Source organism: Pinus tabuliformis, chromosome J, assembly GCF_031772625.1.
Source record: "Pinus tabuliformis cultivar Carrire ecotype Pingquan chromosome J, CPIR1, whole genome shotgun sequence".
Lineage (NCBI taxonomy): Eukaryota > Viridiplantae > Streptophyta > Pinopsida > Pinales > Pinaceae > Pinus > Pinus tabuliformis.
Window position 1 is genome coordinate 240,034,250 of NC_142295.1, and position 27,920 is coordinate 240,062,169.

Genomic DNA, 27,920 nt, shown 5'->3' on the forward strand with positions numbered 1-27,920 from the left:
ATAGGCGACAAGCTCCCAGTTCAAACAATATTGCCAGAACTTGACGAGGAAGGAAAAATTATATTGGAACCGGAAGCAGTCACAGAAACAAGAACTCGACAGCTACGAAATCGATCAATTTCAGAGTATCTTATCAAGTGGAAGAACTTATCCGCTGAAGATTCCACATGGGAGGATGAGAATTTTATGCAGAAGTATCCAGAACTACTCAAGCGTTGAGGACAACACTTTTTTGAAGGAGAGGGGCATGTTGGGTCCCTATAATACTAGTGATTACCCCATTACTATTGTAGTTATACCCCTTATTAATATTGTTGTGCCCCTATTGCCCCCATATTGTTATTACTGTGCCCCATAGAATCCCTCTATTGTTATTTTTGTGGCTTTATATTATTATTGTTAGGTCGGCTGGATTATATTGTGACTCCTTAGACTCCTATATATAGAAAGGAGGTTTTGTCATTTGAATCATCCAAGAATTGTTTATTTATGTAATGTAAATTAGGTTGCCCCCTCGAAGAGGCTGAATTCTAAGGCGTTGATCTATCTTTTCTATCTTTTCTTGAGCTGGTTTCATAACATCAAAGCAATGGTTTCTTTGTTGCCCCTTTACTGAATTTGCTTCTTCTTCTTCTTCTTCCCTTTCTTCTTCTTCTTAGCCACCTGGTTACTAGTACCAATACTTTCACTAGGCGAAGAGGAAGAAGGGGAGGAAAAAACAAACGAGGAAGAAGGTAAAGAGTTAACTTTAGGATCAACTGGAGGTTGATTTTGTCCAGTTGGAGGTGTACTTGATTGCGGAGAAATCACGACATTTTGAACCAAGGAGGTTGAATACAACCATACTGGCAAGCTAATGGTAAATCCCGGAAGGGACAATGTAGCCATAAATGGAGCACCAATATTTCCAAATGGAGGAAAAGAACTAGGATTCCCATCAAAGGGAATTCCTTGATTGGTGGACTCTGGATTTGTCGCCATGTGTTTCAACCTAAGATCAACTAAAAGCGAGTGTGGAGGAAGTTATTATTTAGTCAATTTAGTGTCCTAAATTTCTCTACATAAATTATCAATCCGGGTATCGTAAATTGATGAAGTGTGGTGCACCATATGTGCTTAGTTAACCCTTTTTCTTACTTCGTTGTTTTATAGTTTTTTGTTGTTTTGGGGGGTTTTGTTTCTTATGCTTAATCTAAGAAAGAAAAGCTATGCTTCTAGGTGAAATCTCTAAATGTTAATGGACAATTAAATCTAATGACTTCTAATGTTAGAACCTAATTTCTAAAGAAAGGAGAAAATGAAACAAATCAAAACTTTAATCTAAGTTGACAAAATGTCTATGAAATGAAAGCAAAAATGATAATAGCTAAATGAAATCCAAGAAAGCAAAAATAAAACTACTGCAATTAAAAAGTAAAAACTTGAAATTACTTTTAATGGTTAGCCAATAATCTCATCCATAATCACAACATTTCGCCAATTAACTTCTAAATCGGTGTTAAGCTAAAGGCTCCGGAAATATCATCATATGGCATGAAAGAAATGACATCTAAATTATCTAATTTCACACTAATGAAAAGCAAAGCCAATTATCTCACCTATAATCACAATATTTCGCCAATTAACTTCTAAAACGGTGTTAAGCTAAAGGCTCCGGAAATATCATCATATAGCATGAAAGAAATGACATCTAAACTATCTAACTGCACACTAATGAAAAGCAAAGCCAATCATCTCACCTATAATCACAATATTTCGCCAATTAACTTCTAAAATGGTGTTAAGCTAAAGGCTCCGGAAATATCATCATATAGCATGAAAGAAATGACATCTAAACTATCTAATTGCACACTAATGAAAAGCAAAGCCAATCATCTCACCTATAATCACAATATTTTGCCAATTAACTTCTAAAATGGTGTTAAGCTAAAGGCTCTGGAAATATCATCATATAGCATGAGAGACTAATCTAATAAGCAAATACAAGAAACATGTAAAGAAAACTAATCTACAATCAACCAGTTGAACACACTTGCATGAATTAAAATTGCATGAATGGAAAATCTAAACTATCAAACTTGAAAGCAATAAATGACATACTTGAATGAAATCAAAGCAAAACTACAAAATAAAATCTACTCTACCTTACATTCTAATGTGCTTCATGAAATCTACTTCACATCTCCTTCCATGTTGAGAACATCAAAGTTTTATTCAAATTATTCAAAATTACAAAGTACAACAAAGCTCTCCAAAGCTTTCCAAAACTTCCAAGACTAAAAAGCTACAAGCTTAAGAACTAAAAAGATAAGCTAACAAATGAAGGAGAGAGATCTCCTATTTATACAAAAAGATGAGAAGCCATCTCATTAATGAGAGTCCATGAATCTCTCCCTCTACCTCTAGAGTCCTAATCAAAATAGGAACTGATAAGACACATGTCTTCTTATAGTTTCAATACAATTAGGAGATGTGACACATATCCTCATGATCCCATGATTCTCTCCACTCAAATTCGAATTTGGCCTTAGGGTGCCACATAAAGGTCTTCTAGAAGCCTCCTTTTGACCTAGACATGTCCACAATCTCAACCCACTTGTTAGGTATAAGCATATGCACATTATTTTCTAATTTTTAACCGCAAATTCACTTAAAAAGGCTAAGAATTAATAAAGTTTGGAAAAACATAAATGTGGCCCAATGATAATGAAAGTGGGATGAATGTAGTGACATAGTAGTGAAATGGAGGTGATATAATGGAAATAATAGTGAAAGTGTAATGGAAATGAATGACATTTTCAAGACCTAACAGTTATCCGTGGTTAATTAAATTTTTACGACACTGGAACACAACTTCGCTTTTTCATTTTTAAAGATTTGAGAAAAAACAAAAGATGACTCTAGTCACGTTCGATGTTTAATGAGCCTGAAAGGACAAGTGCTCAAATGATCCTTTTAATTTTAAAGAGTCGAAAAGGAACGAAAGTGACTACTTTGGAGATTCTAGACAAGAGGGTTTACCAGATAAATCGCAAAACTGCAATATACACTTTGGTGATAAATGAAAGAGAAATTACCAAGGACTTTACGTACGGCAGTCGATCTTCCCAAATGCTGTGTTCAGTGCGTTGCGATCGGTAAGGTGGCAGACTCAGCTTCCTAGGGATAAAGGATTTCAACCTATTGGGATCTCCCACTATATACGCGATGGTTCAAGGAGCACAAGTCCGTACTAGCACTTATCAGATAAAAGAGGAGGAATCACCCAACCTTCAGTGAAAATGATAGCAATTAGGTTTAAAGATGCTGGAACACATCTCTAGCCTAGACCTCTAGATGTGTTGCGTTAAGTTCAAAAATGTTGTTAGATTAATTGAAGTTTATTTTAAGTTGATCTTGCTTAGAAATTTGCCTTTGAAGGTTCACCGCAAAATGTGTTCTGAATTTCCTAAAAATGCATCTAGAATGATAAGCACTATTTTCGTTTATCTTCAACAATGAAAATCCAAACTATAAGGGATAGAGCATATAAGTACTTTTGAGCAAACAAAAAAGAGCACAAACTAATGCAATTCCCTAAACCATTCCTTTTAGTACACAAACTAAAACCTAAAATGAAAATGCATGTATTTGTTTTCAGTTCCTCTTAATGTGAATGATACAATAAGAAAAACTAAATGCACAAACGATTCAAAATGTTTCACACAAAATGGCGATTTACGACAATTTTCTTCTAAGAGAGAAAGGAAGATTGAACGACACTTTCAAGTTTGAAGAAATGAAACTTTTTGACACTTTGAATGAAATCAAATCAAATGCACAAAATAGATTAATCGATCAGCTATGAAGGAGGACTTTACGACACTTCACTTTTCGAAGAAAATGAGGACTTTACGACACTTTTCTATCGAAACGACAATCGATCAACACTTCTTTTTAACAACGAATTGTAAATGACAAAACAAATACATAAAAACATTCACCAATCGTAGTCTAAATAGGGTTGAATTAAAGAGATGAAGGCTGGGTTCAGTGATGAGACATCATTCATGTTTAGCATGCAATTAAATCAAAGATGAAACTGATCAAAAACCTCAGTTCCTATATGGGAAAACTGATCTTCAATAAATTAGCGCAGGTGTGGAGTACTAAAGAAGGTATGTTTTTAGTGATTATTTTGGCATCTTTTCATTCAAACTTATAAACCTATTGCATCATGAACTAGGTAGATGATAAGGAATTGTAATAACATCTGTAAGATTAAGGTGCAAAACGAAAATACTGACAATTGTCATTTTCTTATGCAAGAAGAAGGAAAAACGAGAGATTGTCGTTTCAAAGGAAAGGACAAGGCTAGGTTAACCGTTGTTCCTTTGACAGGGCACCACATGCAAACAAGGCAAACAAAATCAAAACGTATCAACCCAGGAAAGGAAATGGAGATATCGGCTCGGTGCAAGAAAGCAAAAAGATAACTGAGAGCCAACGGTTCGGCGAATCCCTCAGGATCCTTTGATCCTGAGGGATCGCTGCTTTAACTATTTTTGCACCTAGACATCTCTGCCTTTGCCATTATAAAAAGGGGCAGCATTGTTAGGCTGGGGATAGTCTGTTATGTTTTCATGTAATTTCTCTTAAAGTTGAGACTTTGATCATCGACTCTCGCTAAGAAGTGATCCACTTTAATTCTGTCTTATGCATTAATACAAACTTGGTTGCTGTTTCATCCTTGATCCTGGAATAACTTCAAGCGGTGTACCCCTAGAGGCTAAGGGCCCAGCCCTGGAGGAACACTTGCTCCTGTACTATTATTTTTGGTTTATGCATGGTGTGCTCATCAGTTTTATTCGGTAATTTGATATGCTCTGTTATTTTATATCACAGCACTATTACATCTGATCTATTAAGCGATATCATTTTCTGAGATAGAAACATTATAACTCTGCAACGCATTGCTGTTTCCTTAAGTACTGATATAACTGGCTTTTACAGGATACCGTTGCTATTCAATTATAGAATGTCTGTGTTGTAACACTTGACTGTTGGTATTACTCAATTCATCTTAGAGATTATATTTCCTTGCGATGGTTGAATCTATGGATGTTGCTGTTCCATTCTGAAATACAGTCGTATTCTTTATAACTAAGATTGATAGCTGGATTACCAAGATCAGATTACTATTAAGGTGTGCCGTGTGCATGTATGTGTGGCTTTCAAGCGCTGTTCTATAGTCTATTATTAATCAGTGCTGTTCTATTTCTGTGTGTTGTTCGATTCATCCTTAAAGGTAGAGGATTGCCATTTGATTTCTGTAGGACACGATTATTGCATTTGATCCTGTAGACTAAGGTGTTGCTGCTTATTAAACTTAATTGCTGTTATAGTTTCCTGGTTGCTGTTCCATTTCTTATTTGTTGTTCCATTTCTTATCTACCGTTCCATTTCCTGTTCTTCGCATTATTATTGCTTCGGTGTGTAGAAAAATCTGAGACTGTAGTGGGCAGTGACATTTACTGTCTGGCTCCCAGATCGATGGTTTGTTCCCTGATTTCCTTTGGTTCCATCAGTTTACAAAGGGATGAGTTACTGCTACTGAACCCTTGACTGATAAATTGCTTAGTTTTCTGAATGTATGGTTTAGTCTTTAAAAGTAGTTTGTTGTAAACAAGCATCCGTTTACTCTTGTATTTTTTAGCACTATACTACTAGCATTACTCTGGAAAATGATAGCCTTAGACTGAGACACTCTTTGAAATAACAAATTGTTCCTGGATTGAAAAACTAATGTGAGATAATTAGAGGTGAAAGAGACCCTTTTTACAGCTCGACATTTTGGTGCCATTGCTGGGGAAAGAGTGTAGCCATTTGTCTCTTTTCAGAGTAGTGTAAGATCCTGCTAGGGAAGAATTGGGTTTTAAAAATGGAAGGTAAGAACCTACATGTGGAGCATGTAACAGCCCTACTCCTCTGCCCGCTTTCCTACAAATTTGTCATTGTTTTGTTTGGGTAGAATCTAGCAGTTGATTTGTGTGTGCATGACTAAGCAGAAAAAGCTAGAAAATAATTCCAAACCTCTACCCAAGCCAGAAAAAGCTAAGGGGCCAGTGACCCTTGGCCGATCAACCTTTATAGACAAAATTTTTAAGAAAGCAGAATCTCAGCCTTCAGTAGGACCCAGAAAAGTTATTTCCAGACAGCCTACTAGTTCCCTTCAGGCCACAGGATCACCATCTGTAGCCTTTGCTGAGGTGCATAGTCAAACTGAAGAGTAGGATTTTCAAGAAATTGAAAATTCTACTCCAGAACTATTGCAAGAAGGGAATTTCAGCAATCTTTGTGAAGGAAGAGGAGAGATAGGGGAAACTGAGGAACCGAGGTCTCCTCTTGGGACAACTCAGCCATTGAGCAGCCCAGATAAGGGAAGTGCTGCAAAAATCATTTTTGAAGAAACTCAATCTCCTCAGACATTAGGCACTCTCATTATCCCAAATAAAGGAAGCGCTATTAAAACCATTCCTGTTAAAGCCATTCCCTCTCAACCTAGGAATACCCTCCTAGATATCCTAGAAGGTTATTGGCATATATTCGACCAAATGGCCCAAAACCAACCGAACACCCAAACCTCTACATTGCAATACCCCATAGTGGATACTGCAGTGAATGCACCTATGAAAGTAATTCCTCTGCAGCATATTCCTACATTCCATGGTCTTACATCAGAGGATCCGGATGCATTCCTATTTGAGTTCGATGTGCTGTACAAGGGTTATGACTACACCACCAACCCCCAGAAACTGAAATTATTCCCCTCTACATTAAAAGGGGCTGCTTTGAGATGGTTCATGGGACTAGGTGGCAAGTTATAAATAACTGGGATCAAATGAAAGAATCTTTTTAAAAAAAATATTAGGACTATTGCAGGTCTAGAGAACTAAAAGACAAAATATTCCAGATGGTAGCTAGACCAAATGAAACATTAGAGGAGTATGTGGAACGTTTTCAGTATAATCTTCAAAGATCTCCTTATGCATCACTACCTTTACCTGATAATGTGTTAAAAACAGCATTAATTAGGGGTATGAAGGAACAATGGATTGAAACATTAAACATTATGGGAAAATGAGATATTTATCAGGAAAATTTTGCTGACATTATTGATTTATGTATCAGGAGCTCAAGAGGTAGCACAAGACTAAAACCGGCAGAACATGATCGGTTTGTAAGAGATAATAAAATTTCGGCAGAAGGAGTAACGCATGCAGAAATTGGAAATTTATTGGAAAATTTTAAAACTGATATACTAGGGATGCTAACTACACAACTTGATATTATGCAGGCCAAACAAAAGCAAATGGAGGCAGAACAGAATTTGGCAATCTTCTGTCCCCGATGTAGGAAGAAACATAGCCATAAGGAGTGTCCACTAGATGCAGTCCAAACATGCGCCATCTGCACAAAATACCACCTTACGGAAAGTTGTCCCTCACTTCCCGGATTAAAAGCAGTATACAAGGAAGCAGAAGAAGAGCCAGAATCGGTGTATCTGCTCAATCAGCGCCGTCAGTGGCAGTTGCGACAGTTTGGTATGTTTTCGGACCCAACTTCTTCTTTTCAGTCTCCACAATATAATGCTCAACAATATAATATGTGGCAAAATCAACCTCAACCCCCCTTTCCGAATTGGTCACCACAGTCATTTCCTTCATCAACCCCGTGGCCGAATCAAGCAAGCCAACCCAATTGGCCGAATTTTCCCTATGCCCCACCATATTGGAAAAGTAACGCATACCCAGCACAATGGACCCCTCCTACTTCACAAAGTCCAGCCTGGCAGACAAACTGGCAAAGACCGATGCATCAGCCAGGAGGAACCATTCCGCTCCCTCAACCTACACTGCTAGCCTTACAACAAAACCCCCAGTCTAACCTGAGACCGCAACTCCCAGCCCAACCCAACCCTAACCCAAATAACAGACTAGTCCAATCTGTCCAAATAGTATAAATACCAGAAATAGGAGCCGATCTGAGGGAGTGTAATGATCTTCAGCTAAGATCTGGGCGTATTATTGAAACCAAGGGAGACAGGACAGTTCATGTTGAAAATTCGTTATCTAGAGAACAACCATCACAAAAAGAGGATGTGAACAAACAACAAACTCATAATCAAGCAACCACATCCTCTCCCCCGTTCCCAAAACGATTAATCATACCTTGACCTACACAATATCCTGATTTTGACATTCTGGGAGAATTAAAGAATTTGTACATAAAAAATCCATTCCTCCAAGCCATTCAAGACATCCCGATATATGCAAAGACTATCAAAGAATTGTGTGTAAAGAAACCAAGGAGGAATATAACAAACAATCCAAGAGTCCAAGTAGTTGGCACTCTATCTGACTTATTATCAGGAAAAGAAACACCCATTAAATACGAAGACCTAGGAAATCCAATAGTAACCGTACAAATTTATGGTCAAACCTTCCCCAATGCCTTAGTTGATCTAGGAGCTACAATCAATATCTTAACAACTACTACTTGCCAAAAGCTAGGCATTACATCTGTAGAACCCACCTCTACTTTACTAGAACTGGCTGACCGATCTGTGGTTAGGCCAGAAGGCACACTACATGATGTCATGGTATCTGTTGACTCCTGGGAATATCCGACCGATTTTCTGATAATAAATCCCAAAAACCAACTTGATGGACATCCATTGATTTTAGGTAGACCTTGGCTTGCAACTGTCGATGCTTATATTGGCTGCCGACAAGGCAATATGACCATAACCAGAGGAGAAAATATCAAGAACTTAGCTTTATATCCTCCAGCGCAGCCAAGTGTCACAATAATGAAAACTAATAGGCACCCTGTATCATACCTTACTGATAACATTAGATCTCCATTAACTATACAAGAGGCACTTGATTTCAAAGACCAAACAGAAGACGATGCCATTAATAATTTTATTAGTCAAACTGAACTCAGATCCCACACACAATGTCACATGATAGAGGTAGCATTCGATAATGAATTAGAAGAAGATCCTCTTAAAGAAACACATGACCAAACAATACCTATTACCTCTGTTGCAAATAGTAAAATTGTGGAAATTGAACCAGGAAAGACCTTAAACATTAATTCCAACCTCACCTCCGAACAAGAAAGAAAGCTCATCCAATTATTGAAGAGATATAAAGAAGCATTTGCATGGGACTACCCTGATATGAAAGGAATTGATCCCCAATTATGTACACACCACATTTACATAGAAAAAGATGCGAGACCTGTTCGCCAGCCCCAAAGGAGACTTAATCCTCATCTAAAAGATGTGGTAAAAGCTGAACTTCAAAAACTTTTAGATTTTAATTTCATCTATCCTATCTCCGATAGTAAATGGGTCTCTCCACTTGTGGTGGTACCAAAAAAGAATGGGAAATAGAGAATTTGTGTGGACTACAGAGAGTTAAATAAAGCAACACAAAAAGACCACTTCCCTCTCCCATTCATCGATCAAGTATTAGACACTTTGGTAGGGAAGAAATTATTTTCTTTCCTAGATGGCTTTAGTGGATATAATCAGATCCAGATTGCCCCTGAAGACTAAGACAAAACCACTTTTACTTGTCCTTGGGGAACATTTGCCTACAGAGTGTTACCTTTTGGCTTATGCAATGCTCCTGCCACATTCCAAAGGGCTATCCTCAACATTTTTTCAGACTTAATAAATGAAGGACTTGAAGTATACATGGATGAATTTACACCGTATGGAGACGATTTCGATTCAGCATTGGACACATTGGAAAAAGTCCTACAACGCTGCATTGTTACCAGGCTTTTTTTAAGCCATGAAAAATGCTATATGATGATGACTGAAGGACTTATTCTAGGACACTATATCTCAGCAGTTGGCATTCAGGTAGACCCAGCCAAAATCCAAATAATTTTTCTAATTCCCACCCCTACCACTCAAACGGAGGTACGCAGTTTTCTTGGATTTTCTGGTTATTATAGAAGGTTTATAGAACATTTTTCGCATATTGCTGCACCTCTGTATGCACTAACAGGTAATGTTGATTTTCTTTGGACAGAAAAATGTGAACGTGCTTTCCAGGATCTGAAGAAACTTGTATCCACAGCCCCAGTCCTTCGAGGACCAAATTGGGATTTTCCATTTCAGATATCATCAGATGCCTCAGATACAGCCATTGGAGCAGTCCTTGGGCAGGAAGAGGATAAAAAACCATATGCAATTTATTATATTAGCAAAAATTTATCCCCTGCTGAATTGAATTACACTGTTACTAAAAAAGAATTTCTAGTTGTAATACATGCTGTCAATAAGTTCAGACATTACATTACTGGATATCCTGTTATCTTGTATACAGATCATTCTGCCATAAAGTATCTAGCAAATAAGCCTATCACAAATGGTAGAATAACCAGATGGTTGATTTTATTGCAGGAATTTGATATTACAATCAAGGATCGACCTGGGAAAGAAAATCCTGTAGCTGATTTTCTCTCACGAATGCCAAAGCCAATCAATGCAGCAGCAGTTAAAGATCAATTTCCAGATGAGCATTTGTTTGCTGTTCCTGTTAAAATTCCATACTATGTTGTTGTTGCCAATTACCTAGCAATAGGTAAACTATCGAAACATCTAACCCCCAATGAGCGGAAACAGATTGTTCAGTGGAGTGCTCGATTTTCTTGGATTGGAGGTTATCTGTTCCACACAGGGGCAGATATGCATATCAGGAGATGCGTCCGTGAGGATGAAATCTTTGACATTTTAAAAGTCTGCCATGATGGATCATGTGGCGGACATTTTGTCGATCACAGAACTAGACATAAGGTACTGCAAACAGGGTATTATTGGCCTACAATTTTCAAAGATGCAAAGAAATTCATCCAAGCTTGTGACAATTGCCAGAGAGCAGGACGCCCTGGTCAATCCGATGAGATGCCTCTGAACCCACAGCTAGTCATTGAACCATTCGAATGATGGGCCCTTGATTTCGTTGGACCAATTAACCCGCCCTTGAACCAGAAAACATATATTTTGTTGGCAATAGAATATGTCACCAAATGGGTTGAAGTAGAGGCATTACCGAGAGCTACAAAGGATTTTGTCATACAGTTCCTATTCCATATATTTGTGCGCTACAGCCTTCCAAGAGATATAATTACGGATGGTGGACCACAGTTTGCTGGGAACAAAATAGCTGCAACACTAAAAAATTATCATGTCCAGCATAAAATCACTACTCCATACCACCCACAGGCAAATGGTCAGGTAGAAAGCAGCAATAAAATAATAGAAGCAATCCTAACAAAAACCATTGCGTCACATAGACGAGATTGGGCTGCAAGACTACCAGAAGCCTTGTGGGCTTACAGAACAACATGGAGAAGCACCACCGGCTACTCACCTTATCAATTAGTGTTTGGAAAGCAACCCATCTTTCCCATAGAATTCGAAATCCAAACATTGCGAACAGCACAAGAAGTTGGCTTAGATCTAACCGAGGCACAGATTAATCGATTACAACAGATCAATGAGCTGGATGAAATCAGGCTCTCTGCACTTCAAAACACTGCACTGATCCAACAGCAGCGAGCTAAATGGCATGATGCTCTCATTAAGAATAAAGTCTTCCACGAAGGAGACTGGGCACTTTTGTACGATTCCAGGTTTCAGGACTTTCCCGGGAAACTTCAGACTCGTTGGTTGGGACCATACGAAATCCAGAAGGTACATGACAATGGTACTCTTACTCTAATCACTATTGATGGTTCTAGATATGCCTTCAAGGCAAATGGCCACCGAGTTCGACTTTATCGCAAACCACTCACTCGGGAGTCCTTCTACCAGCAGCTACGCGAAGACTCTGATATGGAAATTTTGGGGGAGGGAGAGAAGTCTTCCTCACCTACGATTCATTAAGTGATTTATCTCTTTTTACACTTTGTACATAATTTCTTTGTTTTGTTGAATCATTTTTGTACATATTTTTGGTATCAACACTTTGCTGTTACTTTTCAGAGCAGCAGCAATTTTATTATTTTTTGCTATTCCTTTTTCAAAGGGACAGCATTTTCGTTCTGTTGTTCCTTTTTCAAAGGAACAACACCTTTTGGATCAGCCATTCATTTTGCTTTAACTTTGCTGTTCTTTTTTTACCTTGTGCTTTTGCTGTTCCTTTTCCAAAGGAACAACACTTTTGATTTCTGCTATTCCTTTTCCAAAGGAACAACACTTTTGATTTTTTTCGTTCCTTTTCCAAAGGAATGACATTTGTGCTTTCTGCTATTCCTTTTCCAAAAGAACAACACTTTTGATTTTTTGCTGTTCCTTTTCCAAAGGAACGACATTTTTGCTCTCTGCTATTCCTTTTCCAAAGGAACAACACTTTTGATTTTTTTTTTTTGCTGTTCCTTTTCCAAAGGGACGACATTCTTGTTTTTTGCTGTTCCTTTTCCAAAGGAACGACATTCGTGTTTTTTTGCTGTTTTTTTTCCAAAGGAACGACATTTGTGTTTTTTTCTGTTCCTTTTCCAAAGGAACGACATTTGTGTTTTCTGTTGTTCCTTTTCCAAATGAGCAACATTTTTGATTTTTTGCTATTCCTTTTCCAAAGGAACCACATTTATGCTTTCTGTTGTACCTTTTCCAAAGGAACAACATTTTCGATTTTTGTTGTTCCTTTTCCAAAGGGACGACATTCATGTTTTTTTGCTGTTCCTTTTTCAAAAGGAACACCACTTGTATTCTTTTGCTCTTCCTTTTTGAAATAACAACATCCTCGTATTCCTTTTACTTATGCTTCCTCCCCTTGCTGTTCTAAATTAAGGATGCCTACTGTTCCTGTTCTTTCATGTCTTTTGGAACACAGCTATGCACTTATGCAATAGATACAAAATGACAACATACTGAAATCAGTAAATTATAAAATCACTATTTTTATAAGAAATTTCTCTGAATTGGTAAGAGGACAGAGGAAGGGACACACTTACCCATTATCTTTTGTTGTCATTGTTCCACTAATTCTGCTCTGATTAGTTACCTTTATCATGTTGGTTCCTTTTAAATCTTCACAAATTCCTTTGATTATTATTTAGGAATAAGAACAAAGGGTTTATACGTTCCTATTGAGATGTTAAGACTTATTCCACCATTCCTACTCTTAATGAGCATTGAACCACCCTTTGTGTATAAATCGGAAAGTAATTTATGAAAGAGAAAGAAAAAAAAAGAGCGAAAAATGATGCTTTGTTTATATAAGTTGTCAAATTCAGGATAGGGGGTCTCATCAAGAGCCAGCCTACCATGATCATGAGGAAGAAAGTGAAGTGGCATTCCCACTATGGCCACCACACCAGGGATATGGTTCAAAAGGTATATCAAATAAAGAACCCTTGGAACAGGAGGTCTCATCACGAGCCGGCCTACCCACCTTTTGCTCCTTCCCCGTGAATGGCATTATGGCTAACTGGTCACCAAGCCAACATAATGACCTACATTTTGACATCACACAACATTTCCTAAGCATACACAAAGGATCATGGTTCCATGGGTGAGACAAACAACTCTGCTAAGGTTATGGACACCTATCGACAGCAGAGCTCTGTTAATGGTATTGAAGTCACATTACTTACACCAATAGGTAATTATTAACACCCTTCCGTTTCTTATACCTTAGTAATAAATCACCTAAGAAGAATGTATATTATTTCCCGAACCATAAAACGCATGTAAATATATTATCACCAATCATGATAGAATAGTGGACAATGATTGCATGAGACTCTGTATCCACGGCAGCTGTCCTATCTTCCCAGCCTCACATCATATCACAACAGTCTCTTACTTATTAAGCGATCCGACTTTACACCTCGATTTTGGTAACCTACTACTGTTGTAAACATGGCTTGATGCTATATGTTGTTCCTTTATGACTCTGTTCCAAGGCAGATCGGCACGCCACTCCTTTATTTGACGGTCAGGGACGGCCTATCACATTGCGGGGGGGGGTTAACCTCATCATGTGCTGGATTACATGTCAGACCACTATTCGGGAAATTGCGTACTTGGGAATAGCACGGCTCAACGGTATACTATTTTTTTTTATTTTTGCATGGCTTGCTGTTCCTAAGCCATTTCCATAGTATGCTCTGCGGCATTAGTAAAGCCCTTTAGATTTTGAGCGAGTCCTACGTCTGTTAGTTTCTCTGTGTTTTAACAGCATGAACAGCTTGCTGTTCCATTTCCATTTCTAAGATTTTACAGGGAAACCAAAAACATGGGAGGAAGATCAATTCGGAGAGAACCACAGGTGTTGACAGTCTCTGATGCTGCACGGGAAATCCTGGCAAGAGCAGGTTGGTTAACTTATCTCAATCGCTTACAGGAATCCAATGAGACTGTAGCAATAGAATTCTTGCAAGAAGATCACTCCACAGTAAGGGGGAGACACATAGCAGTCACCGATGACATAATCGCAGAGGTCTCGGGACTGCCAGCCGCTGGACTTGTATGGACGTTAAAGAAGGAGAGATTGCAGAAGATCATAGAAACCTTCCAGGAGGAAGGCCAGAGCCTGACAATTAGAGGAAAGGGGGTTCTACCAGTAGCATTAGGAGAGCCGTGGGTGGAATTGGTGAAGACTATTTAGAGCTACATCACCTGTGAAGGTAGGAAAGACATGGTAAGACCACGACACCTTAAACTTTTAGCCGTATTAAAGCAAAAATGCTTTGTAAACTTACCTGCATTTTTAAATTCATTACTTCATGATGTTGCACGAAGCATAAAAAAGGCACATCATGTAGAATCAGTCGTTAGTCACCATGGGTTCATATGGTTAATAGTTAGCCAAAGCCTTACCCAGCAACAGAGCAGCTGGGAAGAGCTAATTGCCATGATAGATGGGGGATTGACCACACCATCCCCAAAACGTAAACATGCCACCAGTACACTAGAGCGCCTAGAGAAACGAAGGAAATCGGTCCGATTAGCATGGATTAAAGGGAGGATGTTAAAGTCCCAAGGAGATACCAGCCAACTAGTAGAGGTAAACGATTCAGGGGATGAGCAACCCCCATGATTAGAAGGAGAATAAAATGAGAAAGGAATGCAGGGAAATGAGGAAGGAGAAATGGAGGAAGAAACCAAGCAACCTGAGCAGGAGGAGGAAACAGAACAGCATGAAGGCAGCACATTGCAGAATCCATTGAGAGAAGATGAATTGGCCAAAATTTTGGCCAATATGGGCGAATATGGCCAACCTCTCAGCCCACCAGACCTCCATGTTGAAGAGGAACCAAAAGAACACTCTGCTCAGGATAGAAATGCACCTGAAGAATTACATGACGAGGAGGTAGAAAAGGAGAGTCAGCCTGTTCATGATGAAAATATGACAGGAGAGAGAAGTGATGCAGAATAGGAACAATCAGTTCCTAGCCAGACTACACCAGAAGAAATTCCGGAAGAAGGGGAGGCAGAAAAAGAAGTCACCCAAGAAATAATAGAACCAGCTAGGGTTCTTGCCCCTAAGCAACTAGAGCAGAGCAATGAAGAAGCACCCCAAGGAGAAAATCAGGGAATTGATCCATATAATAGTCTAGGCCATAGTAAACAGTTTGTTGTTCCTTCTAAGGAAATTGAGGAAATTAAGAGATTACGGAAAGAACAGCAAAGACTACTGAATGTAATAGTTCAACTTCGACAACAGATCAGGATTTTGAAAACAAGAAAAAGGGTAAAAATGACTTGGGGGGGGAGACATGCAACCATTACAGCAAAACCCCTCAAGAAAAAGGTTCGGAGAACCAGAGTCCATCCTGTTGTTCAAAACCTTGTCGAAAAGCGGTATGTTGTTCCAAATGTTGTTGAGGAGCAGTCTGCTGTTCAAAATCAAAAGGAACAGCATTTGACTGTTACCCATAATGTATTGGCATGTGACAAAGAAGTACAGACAAAGGCACAGTCCCCTGAAGGAATACAAGCCACGAAAAAACGTAATAGGAAGATCCAAGTAAACCTCCTGGTCTCCACTACCATGTGGGATAGTGATCCGAGGACGGTAACCCTACGAGAGGGTTTGACGCAAGCTCAACAAGCAACAGAAAAACTCATAGAACAAACGGTTCCTCGAGAAAGGTATGAAGAACTACAGCAACAGCTAAGGAACGTCAATTTATCCGAAAGCCAGGCCTTTGAAGGGTGGCGAAGGGAAGAAGAAAAAGTCACGAAGGTAACTCGTAGGTTAGATATAGTTATCAAGCAGATGGATACCTTATGTTCTTTATACAATGACGTCCTAGCATGTAGAGCCCCTGCTAAGAATTATGCCTTGTTTTTAATGGAACGATATTTGCAATTGAAAATAAAGGTTGTTAAAGCAGGCGCCCCTATACAAATTAATACCATCGATGATTTTATAAACTGCTGTAAGCACTACGGGGTAAAAGTTCAAAGATTACTGTGTGAATTTTATTTGCATAACCTTATGTTAGACCAGGAGACCGAGCAGAACCCCGGCCCTTTTGTTGAGGATATCCAATTACAGGCATTTATTTCATTTGGGGTTAATCAAATTAAATGGCTTAAAGCCTATAATGCTTTCCAAAGACAAGAAAACGGATTAGACTTGTGGGTAAGAGCTGAGCCTAGGGATCCAGTATAGTTGTGGAGAGAACATAGGAACCTCATGGGGACTCCAGGCGTAATCAAAGCATTAGGACCTATTCATACAACAATCAATCGGCAGGGAATAGAATACTTTTTCACTATTAATGACCTTGCCATTGATGCGGCTAAATTTTGATACCAGATCTCTAATCCGAATATCCAACTCAGGGAACCATTTAACTATGAAAATTTTAAGTTAGTCGCCAACCGCTTGGACCTCTATGGTGAAATCATTTTGAGGGCAGGGCCATCCTGGTTAGGATATAGGTTCCGGAGTCCAATTATTTGGCACCCTGCACCTGGATACCAAGCCCTGTACGAGATGCCTGAGGGTCAGACAGGCCATTTTTTTGAACACATAGTTATGCATCATGGCTGTAGACCTCCACATGAGATCCCATCTCCAGCCTACTCTCTCATTGCCTTACATGTCAACTACAATGTTTTCATGAGGGCATGAAAAAGGGTAAGCAGGGGGGTGTGTGGAGTGCTAAAGAAGGTATGTTTTTAGTGATTATTTTGGCATCTTTTCATTCAAACTTATAAACCTATTGCATCATGAACTAGGTACATGATAAGGAATTGTAATAACATCTGTAAGATTAAGGTGCAAAACAAAAATACTAACAATTGTCATTTTCTTATGCAGGAAGAAGGAAAAACGAGAGACTGTCGTTTCAAAGGAAAGGACAAGGCCAGGTTAACCACTGTTCCTTTGAAGGGGCACCACATGCAAACAAGGCAAACCAAATCAAAATGTATCAGCCCAGGAAAGGAAATGGAGATATCGACTCGGTGCAAGAAAGCAAAAAGATAACTGAGAGCCAACGGTTTGGCGAATCCCTCAAGATCCTTTGATCCTGAGGGATCACTGCTTTAACTATTTTTGCACTTAGACATCTCCTCCTTCGCCATTATAAAAAGGGGCAGCATTGTTAGCCCCTTGATAGTCTGTTATGTTTTCATGTAATTTCTCTTAAATTTGAGACTTTGATCATCGACTCTCGCTGAGAAGTGATCCACTGTAATTCTGTCTTATGAATTAATACAAACTTGGTTGCTGTTTCATCCTTGATCCTGGAATAACTTCAAGCGGTGTACCCCTGGAGGCTAAGGGCTTGGCCTTGGAGGAACACGTGCTCCTATACTATTATTTTTGGTTTATGCGTGGTGTGCTCATCAATTTTATTTGGTAATCTGATATGCTCTGTTATTTTATATCACAACACTGTTACATTTGATCTGTTAAGCGATATCGTTTTCTAAGACAGAAACATTATAACTCTGCAACGCATTGTTATTTCCTTAAGTACTGATATAACTAGCTTTTACAGGATGTCGTTGTTGTTCAATTATAGAATGTCTGTGTTGTAACACTTGATTGTTGGTATTACTCAATTCATCTTAGAGATTATATTTCCTTGCGATGGTTGAATATATGGACATTGTTGTTCCATTCTGAAATACAGTTGTATTCTTTATAACTAAGATTGATAGCTGGATTACCAAGATCAGATTACTATTAAGGTGTGCCGTGTGCATGTATGTGTGGCTTTCAAGCACTGTTCTATAGTCTATTATTAATCAGTGTTGTTCTATTTCTGCGTGTTGTTCGATTCATCCTTAGAGGTAGAGGATTGCCATTTGATTTCTGTAGGACACAATTATTGCATTTGATCTTGTAGACTAAGGTGTTGCTGCTTATTAAACTTAATTGCTGTTATAGTTTTCTAGTTACTGTTCCATTTCTCATTTGTTGTTCCATTTCTTATCTGCCGTTCCATTTCCTGTTCTTTGCATTATTATTGCTCCGGTGTGCAGAACAATATGAGACTGTAGTGGGCAGTGACATTTACTATCTGGCTCCCAGATCGATGGTCTGTTCCCTGATTTCCTTTGGTTCCATCAATTTACAAAGGGATGAGTTACTGCTACTGAACCCTTGACTGATAAATTGCTTAGTTTTCTGAATGTATGGTTTAGTCTTTAAAAGTAGTTTGTTGTAAACATGCATCCGTTTATTCTTGTATTTTTTAGCACTATACTACTAGCATTACTCTGGCAAATGATAGCCTCAAACTGAGACACTCTTTGAAATAACAAAACATTCATGGATTGACAAACTAATGCGAGATAATTAGAGGTGAAAGAGACCCTTTTTACAGCTCGACGGTAGGCTGTAGTGATAGACAGTGCGATGCATAACACTGTGTCCATGCAGGAACTACAATGCATAGCAGGTCTCAGTTAAGGACAATGCGATGATCACAGTGAGCGATTTTGAAGGTGTTTTTGGCTCAAATTCAATTCAATTTTCAGTGGATTAAGCTTGACTTCAATAAACAACAACAAGTACAGTGTATTGGAATGTTCTAAGAGGCTACTAAACTACCAAAAAGGGAAAAACAATTTCCCCAGTGGAGTCGCCAATTTTTTTTGGGGATAATTAGTATTTCTAAGAAATGCTAGCCCTCTAGGTTTGGTAGCTAACCTAGAAACAACAATTAAAACAATTCACTATTTTTCCTATGAATGATAGATAAGAGAAAGATTATAAGGAGCCAACCTACAACTTCCGCTTGATTCCTCGCTTTATCCCTCTCTCCTTTGACTGATCTTGCTACTCCTCCCCGTACTTAACACGCTTGGAGAGTACCTTTGTAATTACAGAAACAAAGACCTGTCAAAGCATAATGATCCATAATTCATAAATAACATAGAATTGAAAGTATGATAAACATATGGATGCATTCACAGATTACACAAACATAGGGGAAAAACCTTGAAAAGATTTATTAATAGAAAGAAGGATTACAACCCATGAGTTTGATCCAGCACCATCCTTCCAGCTTCAAACCTTCTTCACCTCATGAACAACAAGAAATTCAAACAATACCACAATAATTAGCCTCAATACTAAAAGCATCAGCACCTCCTTACAACTCAGAACTATTCAGCCTCTAGATCTCTTGGATGAGTGATCCATTTATAGATGAGTGAAGGAGGTTGGGTTATCAATGATGATGATGAATTCCTTTCTATTTTTAGGAATTGGTTCCATGAAAGAGGGATATCTGAGGTTGATGTTTCCTAATTCCTTTTGTCATCCTTGGGCAAACTCAGAGGGACAAGTGGCACTTGAGAAGTTTCTAGAGGTTTCCATGAATAACTGATTCTTCAAACTCTCCCAGAACTTTGCCCAAGCTTGCTCATCGTAGGCTAAAGAGGGCCTAAGTGCGATGCATAGCACTTAGTCAGTGTGGCACCTGCAATGCATTGTAGCCTAATGAAGGGCTTCTTGCAATGATCTCTTTAGAGACACTTTTTGGATGAATTTTGTGATGGAACTTCTTTGGGAGTGAGGCATTCATATGACTAAGTTCTTTAGGGCATGAAACAACTATATTAGGGGTTGATGAACCCTAATAACATCGACATGTAAGTTGGGGTTGATGTGCCCAGATAAATCTGTAGCATACATGAAAAGTACGTAGCCTGTGCATTTACTATTTATATCCATTGAAATAATATCAAGAAATATCCAACTGAATTCCCACTCATCTTGAAAATAATCTAAGCTTAGTTCAATTGAAACTCGGCCAAACTCAAAATTTTAAACCTCTTAAAACAACAAAAAAAACCCCTCAATACTTAAATTCAAAAGAGTGAAGGGAACTCTACTTGAATGGTTCATAAGGCACAATACTTGCTAAGTTTTTGCAAATGGGGTAGCAAGCTAAGTGGTGTTGATTGTGGGGAAAACTCCATAGTTAAGCGCGCTTGAGCCAAAGGCGATCTGACCTCCCAGAAAGTCTTGGTTACCGAGTGCAAGGCTTGGAAGTGATGATTGACGCTATGTGATTCATTTCACTAGTTTCAATCCCGTTTATTCACCCCTGTGAGCATCACCCGATGCAATGAGTGCTAAGTGAACTATTCAAAAATCATGAGAAATTAGTCAGTTATGCCATACATTGTATGTCAGGGATAGGAACAAATGAAAAACCCCATTGGTTTCTTCTAACATCCCACCAATAGAATGTGCAGCCATAGAAAGGGTATCTTCATAATATTTGTCTAAATACAACCAGAATAACTTCCCTTTCTAAAAGACAACCTCCTTTGGGGCCATTACACCACCAAAAGGGGGTTTTTTCCTTCTCCAAACCATGTCCACATTCATGCAAATAAAAAAAATTGCTTCCATGTTTATGCACACATGTTTTAGCACAACACAATAATACTTCTGCAAACTAAATTTCTCTAACAAAGAGAAGAATCCCCACTCTCCAACGATCACACTCCCAATATTTCTATAGGTCTTTGTAAAAGGGTTTACTATGAAACAATTTTTTGAATGCAAAGATTCTCCACATCTAGTGAATAGAACCATCGATCCAACTATACATTGAATTCTTTACCTAGAGTCCAGAAAAGGAAAAATAACCTACAGATTTGTACTTTGTTGTTAAGGTAAGATCCAACAAAGCAGGTACCTTCCATACAAGCTGCCAAAGAAATAAATCCAAATTATCTGTCACTACATCCATTGCAAGAAGCAAGAAAAATTGGGTTTTCCAACAAAAGATTCCATTCTTTACAAACCAGCTGAAATTTTATGAGCACTGATAGAGGAAGCCAACGAAATACAAGCACAAGAATCTCAAATGGAAAAAAATCCCAGATACTTGGATCAATCAGGAAACCAAAAATTTTCTTGAATCCATACCAAAGATTGCACATCACATTGCAAAGGATAAAATCCCCAAAAAGATTTCCATCCTATCAAACATGCAAATTATTAGATTTAAAATGGTACAAAACATCCTTCGCAAAGATTTCAAAACAATTTCAAAAATGAATAACATTGTTGAAAAACCAAACCTTTTTCTTTTTAAAACAAAATTTCAACCAACAAACCTTTGAAAACAACATAAACCAAAAAAAAAAAACAAAAAATAGAAAACGAATTTTCTACAACGCCCAAAATGTTGCACGTCGGGGTCAGGCTCCCCTCCAACTCACTTCTATCCAACACCATTCCGACCTCCGATTTCCCGACCATCATGAGCTCCACCACCACTATCATTATTTTTCTTCCAATCTTCATACTAACAACCACTTTCTGTTACTTCCATCTTCTCAAACATCGAAACTACCATATAAAAAACCAAAAAAATACACAACACAAACTTTTGTTTAAACAAAACAGTTTTCGTCAAAATAACATGATATAAAAAATTATTAGTTCTTCATTTTTTTTCTCAATTTCCATGCCACCAACCAATTTATCGTACTTGCATCATCTCAAACATCAAAACCACCCTATTAAAAACCTAAAAAATATACTACACAAATATTTGTTAAAAAAAACATTTTCTTCGAAACAACATCATAAAAAAAAACATCCATTCTTTAAAAATATTTCATTTTTGAAAACAACTTTTTTTAATACATTTACAAGTATTTTTCCAATCTTCAAAAAAAAATACTCTTTCTTCTTTTTTAACGTCTTCTCAAGTAACAATGTTGGAAAATAACATTTGCAGGGAAAAAAACATTTTTAAATCACATTTCCCCTTGCATGCCCAAAATAGAAGTATGACGAAAAACGCGTATGTCGGGCTCACCCTCCGAATCAACTAACATATTCCATAAAGAATCCCGACCTCCATCCACCCGACTATCTCTAGGTCCCACCAGCAATAGAAAAATGTTTTACTTCTCTCAAAATCAATTTCATTTTTCTTTTAATTTGTTTTCAATTAACTATTCTTCGTAAATAACATTGTGATAAAAAAAACATTTTACATATTACATTCCCCCCACGCTGAAAACATGAGTATGGCCAAAACCATGCATGCCGAGGTTCTCCTCCCCACCAACTAACTTCTATAGTTAACCATCCCGACCTTCGTCCACCTGACAGTGTCCACGTTCGACCACCAATAGAAAATTTTTTTAACTAAATTTTGTGCCACCATCACCTTCTCTTCTTTCTAGGTATTAAAACGTTCAAACTTTCATGTCAGACATGTAAAAAAATATATCCTTCCTAAAACATTAAAAAAAAAAAAACCTAAATGCAAGCACATATTTATAAATACGTTTTTTTCTTTCAAAAACCACCAAAACACCGCGACACCTTCTATGTCAGGGTCGGTTTGACAATTTTATCCAACTCCTCTACATTTCCATCCCACCTTCCAACCCCCAGACTCAGTGCAGCTCTGGCTACATTTCAAACTTCCCAACCTCCGCCCACCCGACTATCACACTCACCCCAGCTCAAATCACATTTCAAATATTCTTTCTCTTCTTTTTGCACCACGCTTATCACTCTCCTCTACTTTCTTCCAATCACGTTTTTTTCAATTTTACCTTACTCATTGCCCCTTCCTCCCACCTCACCTCCATGCGCATATAGTGTTGCTCCTCAGTAGACTCTGAAATGTAAATCATTTTTTTTTTTTTTCAGACGACATTACATATCAAAGAAACATGATTCTAATTCTAAACATGTCATAACAAATTCTAGTGTCTAAACAAAAAAAAAAACAATGTCATCTCTTACTTTGTACTTGTCACACGTCGCCAATATTCAATCACTAGAGTCGCTGAAAATTTGATAAGATCGCATGTGCCTTTATTACATCCACTCATTACAATAAAAACACTCAAATCATATGAAAATAAAATTCATACCTATCCCAATTTCAATACCACTTTTATGCTATCACTATAATGAGCCGAGACAGCCAAAAAGAAAAATACAGTTTTTTTTTTAATCCAGAACCATAACCTACACACAATTATCCAATCACTCACCTCTTCCTAGGTCTGCAAGCATTCCCCTCCTCTTTCCATGCTTGCACACTATCCCTCCCCCTCAATTGGAAATCCGATCAATCCTAGTCAGGGAATGTGTCTAGCAATACACAAGACAAACTCGACTAAGAAACAACACAAATCATTCTTCTCTTCCATATTTAAAACACCCATATTCTCTTTGGTGTTGAAATGTTCCATTTGGTAACATGTGGTTCCTTCTTGACATGCCATGCTCAATCCATTTCCACAACACTTGAACTCCATCGATCGAAATACATTTTCTCTTTTTTTCGGTGGCCAACATTGACTGTTGTTGGTTGCCTCTTGACATGCCATTGTTGCCAGCATGCCCACCCTTCGCTCTTAGATGACCCTTTGATCCATTGTCGCTATGTCTCGACGCCTCTTCGACCTCCTTCTCATCCCAACCATCCATCGTCCTTTTAGACAAAGAATATTCTTCCAAGACTCTATCCAGGCCATTGAAAAATTAGAAAAATAAATTTCTATCGATGGACTTTCACCATGAGTTGAAATATACTCGCCTACCAGCCAATTATGTTGCAATATAATTTTAATTTTAATAATTAAAATTCTCCCATAAAATTGCATATTCCAAACATCAAATCATTTATTAAAAAAAATATGAATTTCAAAATGGAATTAAAGGCAATTGAGTAAATGTTATGCAGATAATAACATTGTTTATGTTTCTATTATTGATAAGGTTTTTATTGTAAATAATGTTTTGAATATCTATTTTTTATGCTCTTATGCAAAAGTGATTTTGTGCGGATGTATGCACTTTGTACTAAACACTTTTTTTGCTAATACTTTAGTTATAGATAATTCATATCAGTAGTAAAGTGAGTAAAAGTTGTGCAGAGTGCACACAAAGTTATGTACAAAATGACATTTCATTGGGTAGAAGTTTTGTTTGTAGCAAAGAAAATTTCAAGTTTGAATTGTGTAGATAATAACATTGTTTATGTCCATATTATTGATAATACTATAATTGTAAATAATGTATACTATTTCTATTTAAGTAAAGCGGAGAAATTTCGTTGTGCGGAGGAACCTTTCAATGTGTGAATCACCACACTTGGTACTAAAGGTTTTATTTCCAATATTTTAGAATTAAATAATGCATATTTGTTGTTTGAAATACCACCGAAGCAAACGGTGGACTTATATGATTGGTGCTAATACTTTAGTCATAAATGATGTATATCTGCCTCTCTCTACAACTAATTAAGTGGGGTGTGTATTTCACCCACCCTTCTGTGTCAACCCATGCTTGTTCTGCATTGCATGCTCTGCACAACAATGTTTAAAAAACTTCTTTCATACACTCTATGTGTGGACACACTTCCTCCGCAGGTCCTGTGAGCTAGCGTCCACTAGCGCTAAAACATTTATTCAAATAGACTAAAATGTTAGTTCTCTTACTATAAGTACTGAGGCTATTTTACAGTGGTCCTGATTATGCTTATAAATTCATTCGATCCATTGCTTTTGCCAAATACATAGTCTATTATTATTATAACATAAGAATATAGTTAATGATTATAGTTATGTATTAATGGTTAATCATTACAAGCATTAGAACTGTATATCCATTTATACTCTTCTTTGTAATTACGTCAAATGCGTTTTTTCTATGGGGTTCTATGTGCAAATACTGTTCATTACAGTGAATCAGAGCGCATACTTTTCGTCCTCCTCCTTTCAATTAAACTTTGACACATGTCCTCCTCCTTTCTGTGGACTTGATTGCTCTCACAGCTTGCGATTCACTCGGGGCGATATCGCGGACTGCCGGATGGCAGGGTGCAACTATAATCTTCGAAGTAGCTACGCAGTGAAACTGAGCGTGAAGGGAAGTGACTGGCGGGTGATTGCCTACAAGAACGCTTGTAATGCCTTTGGAAGTTTGGTTCTTCATTCTCACCATATTCTCCAATTATGGCGGCTTGCATCGACTTAAATTTAATTTAACGCCCAATTATTCCCACAACAAACCCAACGATAAGTTGGACGACCATCGCCATTTATTGTGAGTCAATGAAATTGGTCGAGACCACCCCTCACACGACGAGTTGCAGAACAAACTTTATTTGACGTGGATCGCTCCCTCCCTCAATTCTTCGTATTTATTTTCAATACTTAATATGTTATGCATTCCTTGAATAGTAATGAACTAACTTGAAACCAACCTTCCACATAAGATAACCATCAAACACCATTTCCATACCCTTCAATCCAAAGATCATTCGACGCTCAAGGGAGCGCACTGTCAAGCTGGAAATCAACATCATCAATGCCACAATAAATGCAATCTATTGCAACATCAGGATCTCAATGAAGGATATTATTTACATTTGAAAATATTAGTGTTACAAGATAGCTAGACTCCCTAGTCAACCAAAATAGCTAAAATTTATTTGACATGTCTTTTAGGATTTTTGTGTAATTGTATTCAGTTTTTTTGACATTGTATTAAGTCGTAAATAGTACAAGAAATATGAAAGCGTAGGTAAATATGAATGGTAAAAATGAGGCTAGGAGTTACCTGAAGATGAAGCTAAGCATTATATTAATATTAATTCCCATAAGACAATGAAATAATTCACAATGACTGTGAAGAAGCTGAAGTGACTGATAGTGGATTCGCTACCCCTTTGTTGGAAGTTGAAAAATGCACAACTTCTTTAGAAGAAACAAAATGGAAACTTATGTTGGGTATTGAAATTGTTGATGATCAATAGAATAAATTATTGGCTTCTGCTTGTTTTACTTGTTGAAAGGTGAGCACGCACAGAAACCCGCAAATCTCTCCGGGTAAGCCAAAAATGCAAATAGGAAACATTTAAATCGGTGTGGAAAAAAATCATAGAGGGACATCATCCCCTTCTTGCGAGGCATCTCTGTTCAACCCCCAAAAACCCTGGTGGATCAAGAAACATTCGTTCTTCCCTTCTGTCAATCGAGGTTATGAAGAAGAATATTTAGTGCCATTGCAGGGAGTCGAGAGGTGCATGGGAAGCTTGAAGAGGGAAACTTCTGTTGGGGTGGATGATCTAAAGAAATGGGTGGAGGACTTCATTGAAAAATTCAATGTGGGAATGAGATTACAGAAGGAAGAATCTCTTGTCCGCTACATGGAAATGATCAACAGGGGTGCCTCTTAATCTCAATATAATCCATATTGCATCTCCTCTCCCTTCATTAATTCAAATGTATATCCATCACACACAATTAGATATAGATTCAGAATCTGATAGTGTATAATTGGTACTTCTAGCTACACGGGTGACCACGGGAAGCCTCATACCTGTTCTCCCACCAAGTATTCACGGATTTTCAAGGTCGCTTGCCCCACAACTTGTATGATCAACTTATATTTATAATTTTAATTCATTTTATCCCCAACATGATAATGGAAGTAGCACTGATTTATATGGGTACAATACTGTTTACAGGTAGATATTATCATAATGTCAGTGTCACTACAACTTGCATATTTCAGAGAATATCATAACCGAGTTGCAGCGATAATTGGACATCCTGCATTCGACAGGCTTGTTACGAGAAGTCTAGTGAGCATCACTCTGGGAGGAAATAATTATGTGAACAACTATTACCTCGTTCCTTTCTCCCTGAGATCTCGTAAATACTTCTTGCCTGCTTACACATGGTTTATCATTTCAGAGTATAAGAAGCAATTGGCGGTAATTGTTAATTATATATGTGTTTTAATTGGTGTTGTGTTTATATAGCAGATAAATTTTGGATTTCTAGTAGTTTTATTTTTTAGACAGTTATGAACATTTAAAAGGAAAACAACACTTTTGAAAAATTCGAAGGTATTTTATGAGTGTTATCTAATTGGGAAGTTTGGATGCAGACACTGCACGAGTTGGGAGCACGGAGGATTATGGTGACGGGTGTGGGGCCTATGGGATGTTCTCCTATAGAGCAGGCCATGAGAAGTCACAATGGCGAGTGCGATCCCACTCTACAATGCGATGCCTCAATCTTGTTTAACTCACAGTTAAGGACTATAGTGAATCAACTCAATACCCAATTCAGTGGCCACATTTATACATTTGTTGATAGCTTCTCAGTCGGCATGGAATTGGTATCCAACCCTGAAGCATGCGGTAATACATAAATTTATTAGCCCGCTACTTATTTTTCATCTCATGCATCTCATGATCATGTATTGATTGGTATATTACTTTCCAGGATTTGAGAACGCGAGAGACACTTGATTATATCTATGATCGACGATGACAATGCCTCTAGCCTTTTCACCTACAACCATGTCAATTATACCATCACCTTTTGTCCATCATCAGCTTCCTGTTAGACTATATCAATTCCTCTGGTT

General features: G+C 37.9%; 1 pseudogene; it reads left to right on the plus strand.

The window, feature by feature from the left end:
- LOC149226641 (GDSL esterase/lipase LTL1 pseudogene) overlaps positions 1–27,701 on the plus strand; it is a 43,755-nt pseudogene extending 16,054 nt beyond the window's left edge.
- The last annotated feature ends 219 nt before the right edge of the window (positions 27,702–27,920 follow it).